At 37.8% G+C, this 22082-nt stretch overlaps 1 long non-coding RNA gene across 1 annotated transcript in view; it reads left to right on the top strand.

Annotated features, from left to right (window-relative positions):
* LOC145523589 (uncharacterized) overlaps positions 1-22082 on the top strand; it is a 116903-nt gene that overhangs the window by 55222 nt on the left and 39599 nt on the right. Inside the window, exon 5 of the long non-coding RNA XR_014066734.1 lies at positions 11335-11515. This is a non-coding gene — a long non-coding RNA (uncharacterized LOC145523589). The remainder of the gene's footprint in view (positions 1-11334; positions 11516-22082) is intronic.

Genomic DNA, 22082 nt, shown 5'->3' with positions numbered 1-22082 from the left:
GTATGCTCACCTTTGTTTCATTTTATATTCAAGTTGATTGATTTTTATTGATTCTGCTTCACCACTGGGGACTCCAAATAAACCAGCCTTAAAAACTTGTGGTTATGTCTTGAGAGTCCCTTGGACAGCAAGATCAAACCAGTCAATCCTAAAGGAAATTAACTCTGAATATTCTTTGGAAGAACTGATGTTGAAGCTGAAGCTCCAATATTTTGGCCACCTGATGCAAAGAGCTGACTCTTTGGAAAGGACCCTGATGCTGGGAAAGATTGAAGGCAACAGGAGAATGGGGTGACAGAGGATGAGATGGCTGGATGGCATCACTGACTCAATGAACATGAGTTTGAGCAAACTCCAGGAGATGGTGAAGGTTAGCAAAGTCTGGCTTGTTGCAGTCCACGGGGTCACAAAGAATTGGATATGACTTAGGGACTGAAAACAACAAAAATAGTGATGGATATTAACTAGACTTACTGTGGAGGTCATCTTGTAATATATACAGATATCAAATCAATATACTGTATGCCTGAAATAATATAACAAAATTCTTCGCTATAATGTTTTTGGAGTATAAACCTCTACAGTATCCCAGAAACTCAGAAAAGCTTGTTACATGTGGATTAGTCATAGAGACTGAGAACTGATAATTGATAATATAGATAAGTGGGCTTCCCTGATGTCTCAGTGGTTAAGACTTGCCTGCCAATGTAGGTGATGTGGGTTCAATCCTTGGGTCCAGAAAATACCCTGGAGGAGGAAATGGCAACCTACTCCAGTATTCTTGCCTGGAAAATTCCACAGACAGAGGAGCCTGGCAGGCTACAGCCCACAGGGTTGCAAAAGGATCGGACATGACTTAGCGATTAAACAAAAGCCACAAATATAGATAATCATGACTCTTTGGTTATATTGTGTATACTGCTGGTTTTCCATCATATATGTGGTCAGGATTTAAGTCCATTTTTCTTATATATTAGCGAACAAGATGATCACAGCAAATGGGAAGTCTTGAGAACATTTAACAATTTAATTTATGGATTACATATGTTTCTGTCTGAGAGGAGAACGATAATTAGAAATTGGCTTAGAATATATAGCCAAACCTACATCAGGATAGGCCAGGAGAATATGGTTCATTCTGAAATGAGGGCAAACAAGTAAACTTCAGGGTCATAAAACAGACAAACAAATACTAAAGCTTTTGGAAAGAAAAACTCGGAAATGTTTTTATTGTATTAGCAAGTGCTTGCTGTCATATGGCCTTCATAACCTGGTGTCACAATTCCAGATATTACCTGTGTCAGCAAAATGCTGCCCTTCAGATAGATGGCAGTTTATTAGATTTTCAAAATTGCACTTTTCATAATAAAAATCACCTCAGGGCTCAAGTACAAAAGAAATGACATGCATTTATATGAGTTTGATTCAGAGATTAGAAGATGTGAAATAGTAATGCTATTTACAACATTCAACACCTGCCGAATATAAATTTCCACAAAGTCAGCTTATGATTCCTTCTCTTTGTGAGAGGACTGAAATCATACAGGAAGCATTCAATCTATACAAATTAGGAAACATTTTGGTGTTTGGTCTTCAGGTTGGTTGAATACTAGGGATATGGCTAAGAGAGATGACAGGAGAAGCAGTATGTGACAAGAACAGATTTAGAACCAGAAGTTCTTTCTTCCAACCCTGTTTGTGTCTTGTGTGGCATTGGGTGAGTGATTTGACATTTTAAGACTTTAATTTTCTCTTCAGTAAAATGGGGACAGCATCCAGGATGGGTAGTGAATGTTCAAGGGGGTTGCAAATTATGTTACCATAATAACTTGAATTATTATTTTCTAATGATTCTAAGCTAGGTACTATCCAAGTGTTGACTTCATAGGAAGAGGCAGTCAAAGCACAGTGTGGGATGTGATAACAGGTTTGTAGCAAAGAAAAGGAGAATTTGTCAGATGTAACTGGAGCCTCTAAAGAGTCTCCATTCATATATATTCTCAATTCATCCAAACTCTTTCAGTCACAAAAAGGTACCTCTTTTTAGGCAATTACTTAGCTTAAACATTGTTCTACATGAAAAAACTGTAAATGAAATAACAAGGAATCTAAGCTTCAGGCAAAGATCTCTACTTATTCCTTTTGTGTACTAAGATTTTGCATTGAATAGAACTTCAAAGTTAGGGGGTAGATGTTATTCCAATTCTGTCAAAGATGGAGCTTTCTTACAGGAGCTTTGCTGGCAAGATATTTTTAAAATTGAAATACACGTGATTTACAGTATTGTGTCAGTTTTAGGTATACAGCAAAGTTCTTGAATTATATATATATATAAGATTATTTTCCATTATAGGTTATTACAAGATATTGAATATTGTTCCCTGTGTTATACAGCAAATCCTTATTGCTTATTGATATTACGTATAGTAGTTTATATCTGTAAATCTCATACTCCTAATTTATCTCTGTCCCCATTCTCTTTCCCTTCTGGTAAGCCTAAGTTTGTTTTCTGCATCTGTGAGTCTGTTTCTGTTTCATGGAGAGGTTCACTTGTATTATTTTTTGGATTCCACATACAAGTGATATAATGTTTATTTTTCTCTTTCTTACTTCCTTCACTTAGTATGATGTTCTCTAGGACCATCAGTGCTGCTGCAAATGGTAACATTTCATTCTTTGTTATGTCTCAGTAATATTCCATCAGCTTCCAGGTGACTCAGTGGTAAGTGATCTGCCTGTCAATGCAGAAGACCTGTGGATTTGGTCCCTGGATTGGGAAGATCCCCTGGAGAAGGAAATGGCAACCCACTTCAGTATTCTTGCCTGAATAATCCCATGTACAGAGGAGCATGGTGGGTGGGCTACAGTCCACAGGGTCACAAAGAGTTGGACATGATTGAAGAGACTTAACATGCACCAGTATTCTTGCCTGGGAAATCCCATGGACAGAGGAGTCAAGTGGGGCTACAGTCCATGGAATCGCAAAAGAATCAGACACAATTCAGTGACTGAACAACAAAAACAGCAAATATATACATATATTGATGGGTATTTGAGTTGAATATTGTAAATAGGCTTGCTATAAATGTTGGAGAGCATGTATCCTTTTGAATTAGAGTTTTCATCTTTTCTGGATATATGCCTAGGAGTAGGATTCCGAGATCATATGGTAATTCTATTTTTAGTTTTTAAGGGAACCTCCATACTGTTTTCCATTGTGGCTGCATCAATCTACATTCCCACCAAAGATTAGGAAGATTCCCTTTTGTTTGCACCCTCTCTGACATTTATTATTTGTAGACTTTTTGATGGTGACCATTCTGACAGGTGTAAGGTGATACCTCATTGTAGTTTTGATTTGCATTTCTCTGATGATTAGCAGTGTTGAGCATTTTTTCATGTTCCTGTTGGTCATCTGTATGTCCTCTTTGGAGAAATGTCTACTCAGGTCTTCTTGCTGGCAAGACATTTCTAATGTATAAGATGAAAGGATAGGATAAGTGACAGAGCTAGTTACAAGAAATGAGGCTTCACTGTGTTACATCATGATCCTCTCATTTGTTTCTGTCTCCGTACTAATCTCCTTCTCTGTCTTTCTCTCTCGCTCTCTCACTATCTCTTATATCTAAAGGGTAAGTGAAAGAATTTTGCCTAAATAAGGTAAAAGGATACTAAAAAACATTGCATATAAAACAAAGGTCTAAAAGGATGCATTTCAGATGTCTCTCAGAACCTCGGAGAAAATCAGAGTCACACTGTAAAAACAAACTCCCTTTGGAGGGAAACCTATTCATTTAGTGGCATCAAATCACACATTAATGAAAAGAGAACAAGGTAAGTTTTGTGTGTTGACTATTGTAGCCTCTATTAATAAATTTTAGAGTGACCTTATTAGTCATTTTCATGATTTAGTGTATCCATAACTAGTCTATAAATAGCATTCTAGAAAACTTTCATATTGCTTTCTCTGTAAACCTACTTCTTTTGCTTTTGATTCTGCTCTCTTCACTCTGTCAGAATCTATTTCTTGAACAACTTATCTAATTATTTGTTTCCTTTTATTTGAATGTTTCTATTAGCTCTGGAAGGCCTTCAGGAAATACATTAAAGCCTCTGGTTTGGCACTCAATACACCTCCTCATGTGGCCTGAAATGACTTCACTGACCTTATTTTCACACATGCCTCTCAACACTATAGACCCACTCATGTGACTCTATTCTGGTGTATTTATGCCTCATTCTTCAATAAATATTCTATATCCTTTCATGAGACTAAATGTCTGCAAATGCTGTCCCTTTGCCCAGAACATCATTCCTCCTTTTGTGCCTGACAAATTCTGCTCAGGCTTCAGTATTAAGTGTAACTTTATTTGTGAACTCTCAGTTGAGTCCTGTGGGCAAGGAGTCTTTGCTCCCTCTGAGTTTTAGGAGATAGTCTTGTCTCCCTATTATAACATGTGCTACATTGCAGTGCAATGGATCTGTTTCCGTATCTGACTTCTCTGTAAACTATAACTCCATTTGGTACCAGGACTATCTAACTCATTGTTAATTCCACAGCACATGATATGGTGTTTGCGACCAGCAGAAAATCAATAAATGTTTGTCAAACTAAATTAATGCTCCAACAGCTCTATTCCTTGAATTACAAACATTTCTCAGATTGATTCTTTAAAAAAAGTGTTTACGTTTTTAATAAGTTTTTTGAGTCTTGATTTTCTGTTCTAGGTGATTTTCTGTTCTAACCTAATATAGTAGGTTATAGTAAGCAAATACTCCCACTGTAGCAATGTGAAGAAGATGGATAAGTTGCAAAAACTGTAGTGTTGAAAGCTTTCAGAAACATAGGGAATCAACAAGGACTAGGTGAAATAAAATTATAGAGAGGGAAACTATATACAAATGAGCTTTCGCTGTTGTTGTTCAGTCGCTGTCATGTCCGACTCTTTGCGACCCCACTAACTGCAGCATGCCAAGCTTCCCTGTCCTTCACTATCTCCTGGAGTTTGCCAAAGCTCATGTCCACTGAGTCAGTGAAGCCATCCAACCATCTCATCTTCTGTCACCTCCACTTTTTCCTCTTGCGTTCAATCTTTCCCAGCATCAGAGTCTTTTCCAGTGAGTCAGCTCTTTGCATCAGGTGGCCAAAGTATTGCAGCTTTGGATCACTGGATATTTTTTTCTTGTGGAGGAATTGCCAGTTCTGTTTTGAGCTGAGGGTCAGGGTGGGCCCCTGTGCAGAGTCTCTACTGCAGAGAAGTAGGAAGACCATTTGTATTGTGTGTGTCTGGAGTTACAAATTGGAATCTTGAGGAACCACAAACTTTTGCAATCATCAGTGACAGAATTTAAGTTCACATGAAATACTTACCAAATCAACTACCTAATCGGCCATAAAGAATCTCCAGAAATTTAAAAAGATTGGAATAGCTTATATCACAATACAATTAATGTTGAGGTCAATAATACAATAACAAGAAAAGCCTCACTGTCTGGAAATTAAATAAAATATCTCATATATTAATAATTAAGAAGTCAATGACAATTAGTTTGAACTGAATCATAATGAAGATTCAACATATTTAAGCATATAGTTTGCAATTAAAGCATAGTAAAATCAGTATTTATAAGGATATGTATACTTGTAAACATACATATTTAAAAGATTAAAAATTAATATAAAATTTAATCTCAAGAAGCGGGAAAAATAACAACATATCAGTCCTCTGCAAAAGAGAAGAAAAATAAAGAGCAGAAACATGGAATAGATGAGAAAATCAACTAAGCCAATATTTTTTTAAAAAACTATTAATAAAATTACCAAAACTCTAGGAGAATGTTTAACAAAAATAAGTGAAAGTCACTCAGTCATGTCCGACTCTTTGTGACCCCCATCGGCTCTACAGTCCATGATATTCTCTAGGCCAGAATACTGGAGTGGGTAGCCTATCCCTTCTCCAGCCAATCTGCCTGACCCAGGAATTGAACCTGTGTCTCCTGCATTGCAGGCGAATTGTTTACCAGCTGAGCTACCAGGGATTTCCTTTACAAAAATAAAGGAAAACATAGATTACCATTACTAGAAATTTGAAATCCGTTGCCAAAACCTTCCCACAAAGAAAGTACTTGAAATGTTTCCAATATTTAAAGAGGAAATTAGCACCCAGTCACCCAGTTTATGCAGTCTCTCCCAGATTATAAAACTGGAGGAAACTGTTTTTTAAGTGTTATCAGCATAATCCAAAACCTGACAAAGACATTATGAAAAAGGAAAATTAGAGAACAATCTCCTTTACATAAACAGATGTAAAATTCATTAACAAAACATTTAAGTTAAATCAAGTGATGTTCAAAAGGGAAAGTACAATACAACAGAGTGGAGTTTACTATACCTGTGAAAGGCTGACTTCACATTTCAAAATGAATGTAATTCACATTATCAAAAGAGAAAAGGGGAAAAATATATGGCTTTCTCAATAGATGCATATCTGGCTTTTGACTCAATATCTGTTTTTGGTAAAACTTTTAGTTAATGAGTTGTAGAAGGGAACTTCCTTAATCTGATCAAGAAAATACCTACAGCAAATGTTATACTCAATGGTAAGATCTTGAAAAAGTTCCTCTTAAGATCCGAGTGAAAAAGTAAACCTGTTTTTATTTAGCACTGTCTGTGTGTGGGTGTGTGACCACCCATGCTCAGTCATGTCTAACTCTTTGTGACCCCATAGACTGTTGCCCACCAGGCTCCTCTGTCCATTGACTCTTCCAGGCAAGAATACTGGAGTGAGTTGCCATTTCTAGCTCCAGCGAATCTAACCCCTGTCTCTTGCGTCTCCTGCATTGGCAGGTAAAGTCTTTACCACTAGCGCCTCCTGGGAAGCCCATTTAGCATTGTAGTGGGGGTTTTATTCAATGCAATAAAATAAGAAAACACACATCAACTACCTAGCAGTCTTCTCTGTTCTCTCTGAACTCTGAGACCTGCCCATCCACATCTAGTGCTACAGTTTTCCAACTTCAGGAAACATTCCCTAATAGCTCAGTTGGTTAAGAATCCACCTGCAATGGAGGAGACCCTGGTTTGATTCCTGGGTTGGGAAGATCCCTTGGAGAAGGGATAGGCTACCCACTCCAGAGTTCTTGGGCTTCCCTTGAGGCTCAGCAGGGGCGGTGGCTGGGAGGAGCTACCGCATGTCCAAGGTAAGGGGCAGCTGGAAAAGATCAGTTTTCATTCCAATCCCAAAGAAAGGCAATGCCAAAGAATGTTCAAACTACCACACGATTGCACTCATCTCACACGCTAATAAAGTAATGCTTAAAATTCTCCAAGCCAGGCTTCAGCAATATGTGAACCGTGAACTTCCAGATGTTCAAGCCAGTTTTAGAAAAGGCAGAGAAACCAGAGATCAAATTGCCAACATCCGCTGGATCATCGAAAAAGCAAGAGAGTACCAGAAAAACATCTATTTCTTCTTTATTGACTATGCCAAAGCCTTTGACTGTGTGGATCACAATAAACTGTGGAAAATTCTTCAAGAGGTGGGAATACCAGACCACCTGACTTGCCTCTTGAGAAACCTGTATGCAGGTCAGGAAGCAGCAGTTGGAACTGGACATGGAACTACAGACTGGTTCCAAATAGGAAAAGGAGTATATCAAGGCTGTATATTGTCACCCTGCTTATTTAACTTATATGCAGAGTACATCATGAGAAACACTGAGCTGGAGTAAGCACAAGCTGGAATCAAGATTGCCGGGAGAAATATCAATAACCTCAGATATGCAGATGACACGACTCTTATGGCAGAAAGTGAAGAAGAACTAAAGAGCCTCTTGATGAAAGTGAAAGAGGAGAGTGAAAATGTTGGCTTAAAGCTCAACATTCAGAAAACTAAGATTATGGCATCTGGTCCCATCACTTCATGGCAGATAGATGGGGAAACAGTGGAAACAGTGGCTGACTTTATTTTTCTGGGCTCCAAGATCACTGCAGATGGTGACTGCAGCCATGAAATTAAAAGACGCTTACTCCTTGGAAGGAAAGTTATGACCAACCTAGACAGCATATTAAAAAGCAGAGACGTTACTTTGCCAGCAAAGATCCGTCTAGCCAAAGCTATGGTTTTTCCAGTGGTCATGTATGGATGTGAGAGTTGGACTATAAAGACAGCTGGACACCGAAGAACTGATGCTTTTGAACTGTGGTATTGGAGAAGACTCTTGAGAGTCCCTTGGACTGCAAGGAGATTCAACCAGTCCATCCTAAAGGAGATCAGTCCTGGGTGTTCATTGGAAGGACTGATGTAGAAGCTGAAACTCCAATACTTTGGCCACCTCATGCGAAGAGCTGACTCATTTGAAAAGACCCTAATGCTGGGAAAGATTGAAGGCAGAAGGAGAAGGGGACGACAGAGGATGAAATGGCTGGATGGCATCACTGACTAGATGGACATGGGTTTGGGTAGACTCAGGGAGTTGGTGATGGACAGGAAGGCCTGGTGTGCTGCGGTTCATGGGGTCACAAAGAGTCGGACACGACTGAGCGACTGAACTGAACTGAACTGTGGCTCAGCTGGTAAAGAATCCACCTGAAATGCAGGAGACCTGGGTTCCATCCCTGGGTTGGGAAAATCCCCTGGAGAACGGAAAGGCTACCCACTCCAGTATTCTGGCCTGGAGTTGGATACCATTGAGCGACTTGCATTTTCACTTTCACTTTTCTTATACCACTTCACAAGGTTTACAAGTTGGTCCCCTCCAATGCTCACAAACAGCTTTAGATCACTTTCAAAGTGAAGCGTCGTAATAGTTTTTATGCTCCTTGTGAATTTCTGAACCATTGAACATATATAAAACTGTTACCACTTTTACCAGACTCCTATTTTTTTGTATATGTGTCACTGATGAAGTTTGCTAGCATTGTGCCCCTAACCCATTGTCCCCATAAGCTCTGCTTTTTTTAATTTTTATTGTGAGATTTTTGCCCAGCAGAGTGATTCTCAGGGATCTATGTCTATATCCATATATAATAGCAAAACTGACTGTCCACAAAATTCACTAAAAGTCAATCAGAGTTTTTGTGCATAAAATTCATCTCAAGGTGGCCAAAACAAAGTATGACTTTGGACTCATATTTGAAATAAAACAAATTATTATGTGTATGACTCTGTCCCCATATTCACATATGTTTCGGAATTCCTTTCCTCTCAGAATACACTTTCACCATTGTGTAGCACTGCTCTTTGCAGAAAACATAAAGATTTAAAAAATTATGGACTTTCTACATATTTATGCAGTAGACAATGAATTGTGTTACAGGCATGGAGCTTAAACTAGTCAATTCACACCACTTCTAACAAGAGCTTCCTTCCTGCCTTTGGTGATGGCGCATGTCACAGTCTGCACTGAAGTGTATTAACATGGATGTTGGTCATGTGGGATTCAGAACTGCCTAGAATGCAGGAATACAAATAAAGAATATACTCTCACTGGAACAAAATGGTAGTTTTAAGGCAGTGGTGCAAAATTTGATTGCTTTGGGATGGGTAGATATGTTTTTAATGAGGTATTTGAGAAATGCTCTCATTCATAAAGAGTACGTTCTCTGTGATATGAACTGTTTAATGTCATCTGATGGGAATATGATGAGAAAGATCATTTTTAGAACAAGCTTTATATAACATTGATTGCCACAAAAGGGCTGTCTTGTAAAAAACATAAAGACTGCATCCCAAATTCCTTATTGTAACATGAACAACAATAATAACAAGACACAAAGTTCAAAAAGAGCTTGGGGAGTTCTAGTGTTTGACAGTTTGTGCATCTAATTACTGAGTTGTCACCAGAAGTCTTATTATGTTGGAGGGAGGGAGGGAGCGGGTGGGAGGTGATGTGACGACAGTGCCTAAAACAAAGGATAACATTGTCTCTGAGTATCTGGATCACTGTTCTTTGGGTCACGAGAGAATCCGCAATGTGAATGAACTCTTTGCCCTGCTGGTGCACAAAGTGAAGTGTTGCCATGAAATTAGGCATTGTCACCTGATGCCTGGTGTGGATCCAGCCATGATATTTATCTCCTTTGACTCAGATCTTGGTGTTCCTAGAAAACATTTTAAATTTCAAACCATTTGATTCAACTTGAAGTCTCTACCTGCTGTTTTGGGACACAGAGAGGAATGGTAGGACTACGTCATGCTTCCTGACTCATCTCTTTCAATCCTGGCCGATACAAGAGGATCAGAGCCATACAGCTGTGGGAGGACACAGCCAGCCTCCCTCCCCTGCAGGGGAGGCAGATCCCAGGAGTCCCCAGGATCCCACAGAGCCTGGCAGACTCACCATTGCCAGCTGTTGGCAGGCTGGCTTTTATTCCCAAGAAAAAGAGAGTCAATTAGAAGGATCCCCTCCCCCCCAAAAAATGAGTTCTGTATTAAAGGGATCCAGGAATACCAAAAGACTGCTTTGTTAAACTGTTTTGCTGGGTGAAAAAATGGGTTCTGTTAGATACTCTCCCTGCTGCACTCTGCAGTTTTGAATTGCCTGCTGATGAGTGCTAGGAGACAGACTAGCCTGATTTTCCTCTGTGCCCCTGGCAAGTCTGTGTACTTCCAAAGGTCAGAAGTGAGATTAATAAGGGGAGACATAAGCAGAGTTTCCAAATTACCTCTTTACCCATATATCATTCATGCATTATTCATCAACTCGTCTACTATGTGCTGAGAACCAGGATGAGCACGGGAGAACAGGGACAAGTATGATGTGGACTGTGTTCTGAACATCCTCTAGTGGAGGATGATGGACAGGAAAGCAAATAAGGGCCGCCACATACTGTAGAGACTCTAAGAAAGTGACAGAGGAAAAGTAGTCATGTTTGCCTAGAACACAGGTCTTTAAACCATTTTTTTCCTCTGGACTCATTTGGCAGTTGGCAAGATTTAGGTCCTGATGTTCCAGAGTCAAACAAATGCTCAACAAAATATTTATTAAACGTATAATTAAATGTGACAGTGTTCGGCTCATAAGTTAAATTACAGAATCATAACCACTGCCCTAATTCATAAGTATATGAAAAAGAAATTAGAGCTTATTGTTGTAAGTTACTCTGAAAATGCCATGGTGCAGGTGAAAGAACCTGGAACACTTGTTATTGCTTAGCTTTGCAAATACCGAGCTGTGTGATCTTGGCCAAATCACTTGATTTTGGCCTCAGTTTCCCTAAATGTAAAATGAGAAAGTCTTCTTTTCTAGACAGTAATGATTACAGAAAAATTTGAGGACTAAAAATAGAAAAAAAAAAACCAAAGTGTAAATTCCTGATGATGTTTTTCCAAGTATAAACAAACTTTAGAGAGCAACTGGATGGTTTTGGACTTCCCTTGAAATTCAAGCCCAATTGGGAGCCAGATGGTTGTTACCCACAAACCCCCACCCGAGCTGATTCGCAGGAAGCCCATCTGCTTGAATTCCCCCCGTTTCCACATGGAAGTGAGGATCTCCAGATAGTCATATTCCGGTGAGTCATTTCACCTTCTCTCTTTTCTCATGCGTGCCAAAGAAAATTTCTCCAGAGGAATATAAGAAATCTAAATTCCAAGTGGTGTCCCTGGAGTATGCAATAAAAATAGTTCTTATCATGAATATCTGTAGAAAACTCAGAAGAGTACAAGGTAATATTGTGCATTTTATAAATGAAATTTTATCCCCTGTGACAGCTACTCAGGACTTCTAACCTTGATTGTTCATATGAGCTTCCTGTTTATGGTTTCATGTCCCTTCCAATCCATTTATAGAGAGCTACTGGATTAATCTTTTAAAGCAGCTCTGTTCAATAGAACATTCTGTGATGATAGAAATGTCCTATATTGCTCCTGTCCTGTATACAGAAGCTACTAGCTGTTGGACATTATTGAGCATCTGAAATATGGCAAATGCAACTGAGGAGCTGAATTTTTCATTTTATTTAATCTTGATTAATTTAAATTTAAACTTAGGCAACTACACATGTTGGTGGCATCTACACTGAACATTTCCATTCTTAAGCACAGTCTTGACCATGTCCCTCTTCGACTCAAAACATTATGGAGCTTTGTTCTGCCCAAAATGTGGTGTTGTGTTGGTGGTTCAGTCACTAAGTCATGTCCAATCTATGTGACCCAAGGAGTGTAGCCCGCCAGGCTTCTCTGTCCATGGGATTACACATGCAAGACTGAAGTGGGTTGCCATTTCTTTCTCCAGGGGAAATTCCTGACCCAGGGATCAAATCCATGTCTCTTGCATTGCAGGCGGATTCTTTACTGCTGAGACGCCAGGTCTAAAATGTACTATTAAAGTATCATAAGTATTCAAGAAATTCCATAAACTGTTTTCAAACATTGCTTTTTGTGCAATCAATATTTTATTCAAAGTAAAATATTTGCTCTTCTCAAATCTATCTTCTGTTTTCCAGGAGCCATACTTTCCCTATGTTTCTTTAAAAAAGAATTTTGTTCATTTATTTAATTATATCTGATTTGAAATAGCTCAATTTCCTCATCCTTTATAAGATCTTATCTCATTCATATCCATTGATATCTCTCATGCTCATGAAATCCCAGTGCTTTCCTATGACACTTAGTACATTTTACTGCATATCTTAACTATTTATTAATATGTGTATACATTAAGTCTGCTACTTGATTGTATTATAATCATCCTGAGACTGTTGTCTATGTCTGATTTAATTTTATATCCTTCCTGGCTCTTTTCACAAAGACATATAAATTAATCATTAAGCAAAAGTCAGTAGCATTGGATTTAAATCCCAGTTACTTGAACTACTGGGCTTCCCTGGTGGTTCAGCAGTAAAGAATCTGCCTCCAATGCAGGAGCCTCAGGAGACCCAAGGATTGATCCTTGGGTCAGGAAGATCCCCTGGAGAAGGGAATGGCAACCCACTCCAATATTCTTGCCTAGATAATCCCATGAACAGAGGAGCCTGGTGGACTACAGTCCATAGGGGTCACGAAAAGTAGGACACAACTGAAGCACCTTAGTACGTCCTTGAACTACTAACTGTGTAACTGATGAGCATCATGCCGAGGCACATAACAGGGACACAGCAAATTCTAGCTAATTCATAAATGCTAAAGGTGTGAGTTCAGAATTTTCACAGGCAGATCATCATAGTTACTGTTGATCCACAAACAAAAGGCCATCTTCTCTTATTGAAAGAAGCACTTGATTAGCAGATACCTTATTCTCCAAGACCAAGGCTGATGAAAGAAGCTTGTTCTCTCTCACAGCAGAGGGAACAATTGTTGATCTACATTCACCTTTTTCTCCATCACTAAGGGTAGAGTTTGGGGCAAAGTATCAAGTGAGAAGACTTAAAATGTAGCCCCAGGGCAGGACCAACAGCAGGTCATCCTGAAAGCTATTCTCTGGTAAAAGCAGCCCCACACAGAGGGAAGCATGTGGTTTCCTGCCCTCTTGCCCTCCACTGTGTTCCCATGCCAGGACCCACCCTTGGCAGCACCAGGGTTGAATGACTTATTTTTTTTGGCCCTGGGTTTCAAAGGAATTATAAAGATATGTGGGTAAAAAGGGAAGAGAACAGATTTCAAGGAAAGCTGTCCTTCTCCACATTAGAGAGAATTCTTTGTTCTCTGCTTTTGGCCACTAACCTTTGGGTTATTTAGGCTGATTTTCCACAACAGTTGAAATCAAATGCTTTCAAAACTCTACAGTAGAGAATTTTAAAGATTTCCCTCAAAGACACAAAATTCTACTAAAATATTGGTGATTATGTTTAAATGACCAAATTCTTGACTCAAAAATATTTCTAAGGAATAGAATTGTTTTTATCTGCAAAATCACTGGAACTAACTTCTAACCTACTCTTAGCAAGTGACCAGTGACTGACATGCTTTAGAAGAAGATGTAAATCATCTGGCTTTGAATCCTAGTTTGCTGTTTACTCACTAAATAATTAATTTTCTTATCTATGAGTGTCAGTCAGCTCCTTCTGGGTTCGAACACGAGCTGGGACACGTAAACTTTACAGGCTCCCACAAGTTACTTAAGTTTCTTCATTTACAAAATAAAATATAAAATAATGATAATTCCTACTTCTCAAGAATATGGTTAAATATGAATTCAATTTACATTAAGCAAATAAAGCACTTCGCATAGTTTCTGGCACATGATTGACACTCAGTACATTTAACTACCTTCTCTATATGGTTTGTACTAAGATAAACACTATAAATTATTAAAGAACAGTTCCAACTTTGACTGGGCTGTTTATAATGGCTCCATATAACCCTGAGTATCCTATTTTGGGGGCTTCCCAGGTGGCACTAGTGGTAAAGAATCCACCTGCCAATGCAGGAGATATGAGAGGGGGTTTTTTCCCTTGGTTGGGAAGATCCCCCGGAGAAAGGCATGGAAACCCATTTCAGTATTCTTGCCTGAAGAATCCCATGGACAGAGGAGCCTGGTGGGCTACAGTCCAGAGGGTTGCACAGAGTTGGACATGACTGAAGTGATTTAGCATGCATGCATCTTATTTGTTAAATCTTTTATTTGGGCTCCAAAATCACTGCTGATGGTGATTTCAGCCATGAAATTAAAAGACGCTTACTCCTTGGAAGGAAGGTTATGGCCAACCTAGATAGCATATTTAAAAGCAGAGACATTACTTTGCCAACAAAAGTCCATCTAGTCAAGGCTATGGTTTTTCCAGTGGTCATGTATGAATGTGAGAGTTGTATGGTGAAGAAAGCTGAGCGCTGCAGAATTGATGCTTTTGAACTGTGGTATTGGAGAAGACTCTTGAGAGTCCCTTGGACTGCAAGGAGATCCAATCGATCCATCCTAAAGGAGATCAATCCTGGGTGTTCATTGGAAGGACTGATGTTGAAGCTGAAACTCCAATACTTTGGCCACCTCATGCGAAGAGTTGACTCATTGGAAAAGACCCTAATGCTGGGTAGGATTGGGGGCAGGAGGAGAAGGGGATGACAGAGGATGAGATGGTTGGATGGCATCACTGACTCAATGGACACAGGTTTGAGTGGACTCCGGGAGTTGGTGATGGACAGAGAGGCCTGGCGTGCTGAAGTTCATGGGGTCGCAAAGAGTCGGACATGACTGAGCGACTGAACTGAACTGAACTGAACTGAACTTTATTTGGAAATAATTTCTAGCATGCCAAAATATCACAATGTTAGTACAAATAACTCCCTATATTATTTATCTTGATTCAAAAATTTGTAAATATTTTGTTCTATTTGCTTCATCATAAGTACTCTCTTCATATATCATACATCTATCGTTATAGTCTAGGCTGGGCTTTTATAACCACACATTCAGCTCTCAGCAACAACAGAGAAAGTTTTTTCTTCTCTTGATTTTCATTATCACTGAAGGCATGTGGATTACTTATATAGAAACTAGACTTAAAAACTTTTGGGGGACTCCATTCTCCAGATATGCCACTCTCTGACCTGTGTATCCACACATTACCTCCATATGAAGCCCCTCAGAGCAACCCCTGGTGTAACTTCCCCTCTAGAAAGTGAAGGGAGGCTTTAGAGCAGCAGTTCTCAAACTCTTTAGTTTCAGGGCCTCTTTTCCCTCTAACACATTACTGAGTATCTCAAGGAGATCTGTTTATGTTTGTTACAGCTATCACTAGTTACCACACTGGAAATTAAATGGACGAAAATTTAAATATTTATTAATCATTAAAAATAATAATATTAAATCCATCATAGTAACATATGGACCGTAAAGAAGACTGAGTGCTGAAGAATAGATGCTTTCAAACTGTGGTGCTGGAGAAGACTCTTGAGAGTCCCTTGGACAGCAAGGAGATCAAACCAGTCAATCCTAAAAGAAATCAACCCTGAATATTCATTGGAAGGACTGATCCTGACACTGAAGTTCCAATACTTTGGCCACCTGATGCTAAAAGCCAACTCACTGGAAAAGACTCTGATGTTGGGAAAGCTTGAACACGGGAGGAGAAGGGGACAACAGAGGATGAGATGGTTGGATGGCATCACTGACTCAATGGACATGAGTTTGAGCAAGCTCTGAGAGTTGGTGATTGACAGGGAAGCCTGGTGTGCTATAGTCCATGGGGTCACAAGAGTTGGACACGACTGAGAGACTGAACAACAACAATTAACATATTAACATAAATAACATTCTTTAGTGAAAAAAAAACTATTTACCAATAATAAACATGTTAATGAGAATTGGATTCTTTTAATGTTAATCTTCTTAATGTATATCTTATTATACAGATGCCAATTAGATTCTCATATCTGGTCTGCAGTCAACCCATTAAAATGTGCTATTTTGGTTGAAGTATAAAAGAAATCTGGCCTCATGCAGTACATGAAAAAAGGAGTCATGAATTTCATTTTCAGATAATTTATCTTTAAAACTATACCGAAACTTAGTAAGAGGTAATTTCTTAAAGATTAATTGCAGCCATATCTTTTCATAAACTTTTAATATTCTATCAAAACATTGCACTCTATTACTTTTAAATTCATTGGCTTCTTTCTCACTTTGAATGTATCTTTTACCTATGCATACCTAACTTTGGGGGCTTCCCTGGTGGCTCAGATGGTAAAGAATCTGCCTGCAATGAGGGAAACCTGGGTTCAATCCCTGGGCTGGGAAGATCCCCTGGAGGAGGGCATGGCAACCCACTCCAGTATTCTTGCCTGGAGAATTCCCATGGACAGAGGAGCCTGGTGGGCTACAGTCCATGGGGTTGCAAAGAGTTGGATATGACCAACCAAGTACAGCACGTGGCTTTGTATCATCATTCATTGGCCATTTGAAAAATCTTGGCTCACTGAGTTTCACAGATCTTCTGCACATTCCATAAATATCAAAAAACACATTTGTTAATATCCCCACTAATCTCCTTAGAAAAGCCACGACTGGGAAGCTGGGAAGCACATAGTGGCCGGTAAAAGTTTTAAAAACTTTAATTTTTGCTTAAAAGTTTGTATTATATCCCTGGCAGCACTATCAGTCGTTTTCTTTGGAGTGACAGGCTGACTTCATTTGTTTTTGAGAAAACATCTGCCAAATACATGCTTCTTTTTCTAAAAGCAGTTTAAGATAATTCACATACTATAGAATTCACCAATTTAAATCTTAAAATTCAGTGATTAGCATATATTTACAGCAGTGAGCGACTACCTGCACCATAAAATTTAGAACATTTGCGTGTGTTAGCTGCCCAGTTGTGTCCAACTCTTTGCAACCCTGTGGACTGTAGCCTGCCAGGCCCCTCTGTTTGGGTTATTATGCTTCCACTTTGGGCTATTGTGGATAATGCTACTTTGAACATTTGTGTGTATATTTTTGTGTGGATACATATATTCAGTGTTCTTGGGTATATAACTAGGAATGGAATGCTGGATCATGTGGTAATTCTATATTTAAAATTTTGAGAAACTGCCTGTTTTCTATGTCTGTGCCATTTTATATTCCATTCACAAAAGCAATAAATAAGGGTTCAATTTCTCTATTTCCTTGCCAGTGCTTGTTATTGCCTGTTTTCTTTAATTATAGCCATTTTGGTGCATATGAAGTGGCATCCAGTTTGTTCTGCATTTTCCTAATAGCTAATGCAGTTCAACATCTTTTTGTGCAGTATTGGTCACTTACATATATATTCTTTTGAGATATGTCTAATCAGAACCTTTGCCCATTTTGAAATGGGATATTGATCTTTTTAGTTTTTAGTTCTGTCCTGAATATTAGACTCTGACTAGACATATGATTTGCAAATATTTCTTCCATTCTGTGAATTGTCCTTTCACTTTTTTGATGGTATCTTTTGAAGCACAACAGTTTTGACTTTTAAGGAAGCTCAACTTATCACTTTTTTCCTTCTTTCATATCTTTTTTCCTTTTGTGTTCTTCATGTCAGATCTAAGAACCCTTTCCCAACCTATTGGTCACAAAGATTTACTGTTATGTTTTATTGTATGGATATTTCAGTTCAAGCTTTTACATTTAAGCATATGAGCCATTTCAGGCTAATTTTTTTTTGTATGTCGTGAGGAAGGGTTCCAAATGCATGCTTTTATATATGGATGCTCATTTCTCCTAGCACCACTTCTTGAAAAGATTCTTTTATCTCCATGGGTTATCTCTAGCTTCTCAGTTCTATTTCTTTGACCGATATGACTATCCTTATGACTACCACACTGGCTTGACTACTCTAACTTTGCAGTGAGTTTAAAATCAAGTAGGAAAATAAATAAATAAATAAAATCAAGTAGGATGAGACCTCCAACTTTGTCTTTTTTCAAAATTGTTTCAGTTCTTCAGATATCCACTTCTGAATAAACATAGTTTGTTTGTTGGTCCTTTCAAGTAAAAATTACATACTATGGTAATAGTGGCTAGTTCCACTCTCAAGCTCACAAGTGCTTTTGCTCAAGACAACCACTGGACTTTATATGTGTAACAGAAGTGCTCTATGCTTCTCTTTTTTCATATACGATATTGAAGGATATGTACTCAAGGGCTAAGATTTAATATAATTAACACATTTTTCTACTTTATCAAAACTTCTTTAGAGAAATTAACTTTTTAAAAATTTATTTATTTTACAAATGTGTGTGCGAACACAATGACCCACTGCCTTGATTCCTGCTAAGTCTACAGCAGTTTTGCCCATCACTGAAATTGCATTATCACTACAATTGTCAACACAGTAAAAAAGTAAACATTTTTCTGCATGTATTTAGTAAAATCAAGTCTGGTATAAAAAAAGAAAAATCTGTTAGGAATAAAAATGTCATTTTAGGGACTTCCTGGTGGTCCAGTGGTTAAGACTTTGTCTTCCAGTGGGCGCCAGTTTGATACTCGAGGGGGAGCTAAGATCCCGCATGCTGCTGGGTGCAGAACAACAAATGGCACTAGAAAGCTTGAATATCTCTATGCAAGAAAAAAGAAAAACAGCAACAACAACTGGTCATACCTTGCATTGTATACAGAGATTAACTCAAAATGGATCATAGATCTAAAATGTAAACCTGAAAAAAGAATACAAAAATTAAATGCCATTTTATTGCCCACATAACTTCAGAAAACCTGTCAACAAGGATTTAATTTGTATTTTAACACATATATCATTTAAACTATATACAATAAAAATAATTGTCCAACAGCTTTATAGTACAGGTCAAAACTGCTCTTTGACATTTTTTTATGTCTTATGTTAATTCTCATTTACACATTAAAACAAAACATGACAAAATAAACAAATAATTATCCAAGTAATCTTGTCATAGTTATGAATATTTACTCCAATAGAAAATATAGTTATTATTTGTGCTATCATTATTTGGATAAGGATAATTTTTAGGTCTTTTAAAATATTCCCTTGATCCAGAATAGTCTATGATTGTATAGTAAGGTATTTTCTGTATACAATGCAAGTTGTGGCTATGGCATTTGAGATAGTATAAAATATTTTAGACAAAACGTTCTTTCAGTGAAATTTACATTTTTTCTACTAGTAATTACCAAATGTCAGAATTAATTTTTCTCAAATAATTATTCCTTTAGCATAGCTGACAATCCCAGGCATTTAACTCATTCATTAAAATGCAATAATGATTTCACCAATGGTTTTCACTACCAGTAATGACATGTATTATTACGCATCGCTAATTTACATGAAGAACAATGAGATACTATTTTATTGGTATTTACATTTATAGGACTATACTTTGCTAGTATTCCAATGTTTACATTTATTCATTAAAATAACAATTACTTTTTGATAAAAGTTAATTTGTGATTTGAGCCACTAAAACAATAAAATTGAAGCTTTTCTCAGTTTTGCCTTGAAGAGTCATCTTCAGTTTTATAAAATGCCATTTTATAAAACATTATGTTTATCAAACATTAAAAAATGTTCAATTAATAATCAGACATTATATCTGGGGGACAATATATCAAAATGTCCACATATGTTCATTGATTAAAACACTTATTCAGTTGGAAAATCACTAATTGATATGCAAATCTTCCATCCATTAAGGTGAGCTTTACTCAGAATATATGATTTGTCTTTAAGACTACAGCTCCTCATTGCAGACATGCTATTTTCACCCTATTTGTATGAAGCAGTGGTGACATGCAGAGACTGATTAGCTCAAACCACAGATGTGTTTGCCTTAGGGAAGTAGCAGTAGCCTAGTTTTCCCCATAAAGGCGATAGCCAGAATTCAAATTATTTCCAATCCAGAGCCACAACTGCCCCAATTCTAGTAGTTCAGTGATTAAATTGGAATATAGTAAAGAGGAGAGGAAAACTGAGCCTGCAAACATGTAATGTCTGTATGGTTAAGGCTAAAAATGAGAATTCTGTACATTACTAGGGATTGGCTCTCACTATGCTAATATCAGTAGGCAACTCATTTGTGCAGCACTTGAAAAATTCATTTGCATCAGTCATCAACACATGGATGCATAATGAGGGTGGGTATTTTTCAGGAAGAGAACACACATTTAATTTGACATTTTCATGTTGAACTTGAGGCAGCCAGCTTCCCTGGTTTTATTCCATCTTTTCATCCCACCAAACTTTCCCTCCTACTCATCAAATAATCACAGCATTCTTCACCTTAAAACACAGGCAGATGGGTTCTTGTGTCATTATTTGTAATCTGATTGAAAGATCTGTTTTTGCTTCTGGTCCCCATTCCACAGTTCTCTAAAGTCAACATTCAGTTCCTTACATTCACAGTCTTTTTTTTTTGCTTAGCAAAGAAATAAAACTTATCAATAGCATTCTTTTTCAAGTTTCTCATATACTTCATAGTTATGCATAATCTATGGGTGAGAGTAATTCACATGAAGTGTTGGAATCTTTTTGTTAATTCAATAACAGTAGTACACTTATAAAATGGAAAGTACCACATAAATGCTGTGTAATAACAATTTTATGGAAGTCATCTACCCTTTCCCATAAATGTAAATACTTTGTTATTTAAGCATACATTTAAGAACCATTTTCCTAGGTTCTGTTTATTCATTACCATTTATTTTGAATTACCTCATAATTGGATTATTTCTCATTTTCTTTTAATAATTGCTTGAAGCATATAAAAAGCACTAAGTGTTAAGAGGTCTTTCCTTAACAGTGACTGTTAGAATTTCTTGGAAATGATTGTCCTAGGTTTCCAGGTTACATTTTCTTTCCCCATTAGAATGTCTGAAATTCTTTGTTGAACAAGGGAAGGATATATAATATTATGTTTTTAAACTGCCAATCAATACTTGTGTACCTACATTTGTGAATTTTTTTAACCTATAAAGAACTACACAAACCTAATGTGTGAAAAATAAAAAGAGCAAGCCTCATTGGGGACATATGAAATACTGAAAAATATAGTAAGAATCAATACATACTGAGGCCTGGAAAAACATTTTGCAACATGGTATTTTCCATTTTTCATATTCATTAAAAAAAAGCTTGCCTTTTATCCTGGAGAAAGTGAGACTACCTCCAGAGCTCATGGCAGTTGATTTTGCTGTTGCTCAGTCACTTAGTCCTGTTTGACTTTTTGCCGCCCCATGGAACGTAGCATACCAGGCTCCCTTGTCCTTCACTATCTCCTGGAGTTTGCTCAAATTCATGTCCATTGAGTTGGCAATGCTATCTAACCATCTCATCCCCTTTTGCCTCCTTCTCCTATTGCCTTAAATCTTTCCCAGTTACGGTCTTTTCCAATGAGTTGGCTCTTCGAATCAGGTGGCCAAAGTATCGGAGCTTCAGCTTCCACGTAAGTTCTTCCAATGAATATTCAGGGTGGATTTCCCTTAGGATTGACTGGCTGGATCTCCTTGATGCTCAAGGGACTCTCAAGAGTCTTCTCCAGCACCACAATTCAAAAACATCAGTTCTTCAGCATGTACCCTTCTTTATGGTCCAGCTCTCACATCCGTACATGACTACTGGAAAAACTGTAGCTTTGACTATATGGACGTTTGTCAGCAGGCATTGTGATGTATCTGCTTTTTAATACACTGTCTAGGTTTGTCATAGA

The sequence above is a fragment of the Giraffa tippelskirchi genome, chromosome 10, assembly GCF_054371585.1.
Source record: "Giraffa tippelskirchi isolate mGirTip1 chromosome 10, T2T-mGirTip1v1.2.pri, whole genome shotgun sequence".
In the NCBI taxonomy this organism is placed as follows: Eukaryota; Metazoa; Chordata; class Mammalia; order Artiodactyla; family Giraffidae; genus Giraffa; species Giraffa tippelskirchi.
The sequence above is the reverse complement of the archived record's forward strand: the minus strand, read 5'-3'. Positions and strand labels throughout refer to the sequence as shown.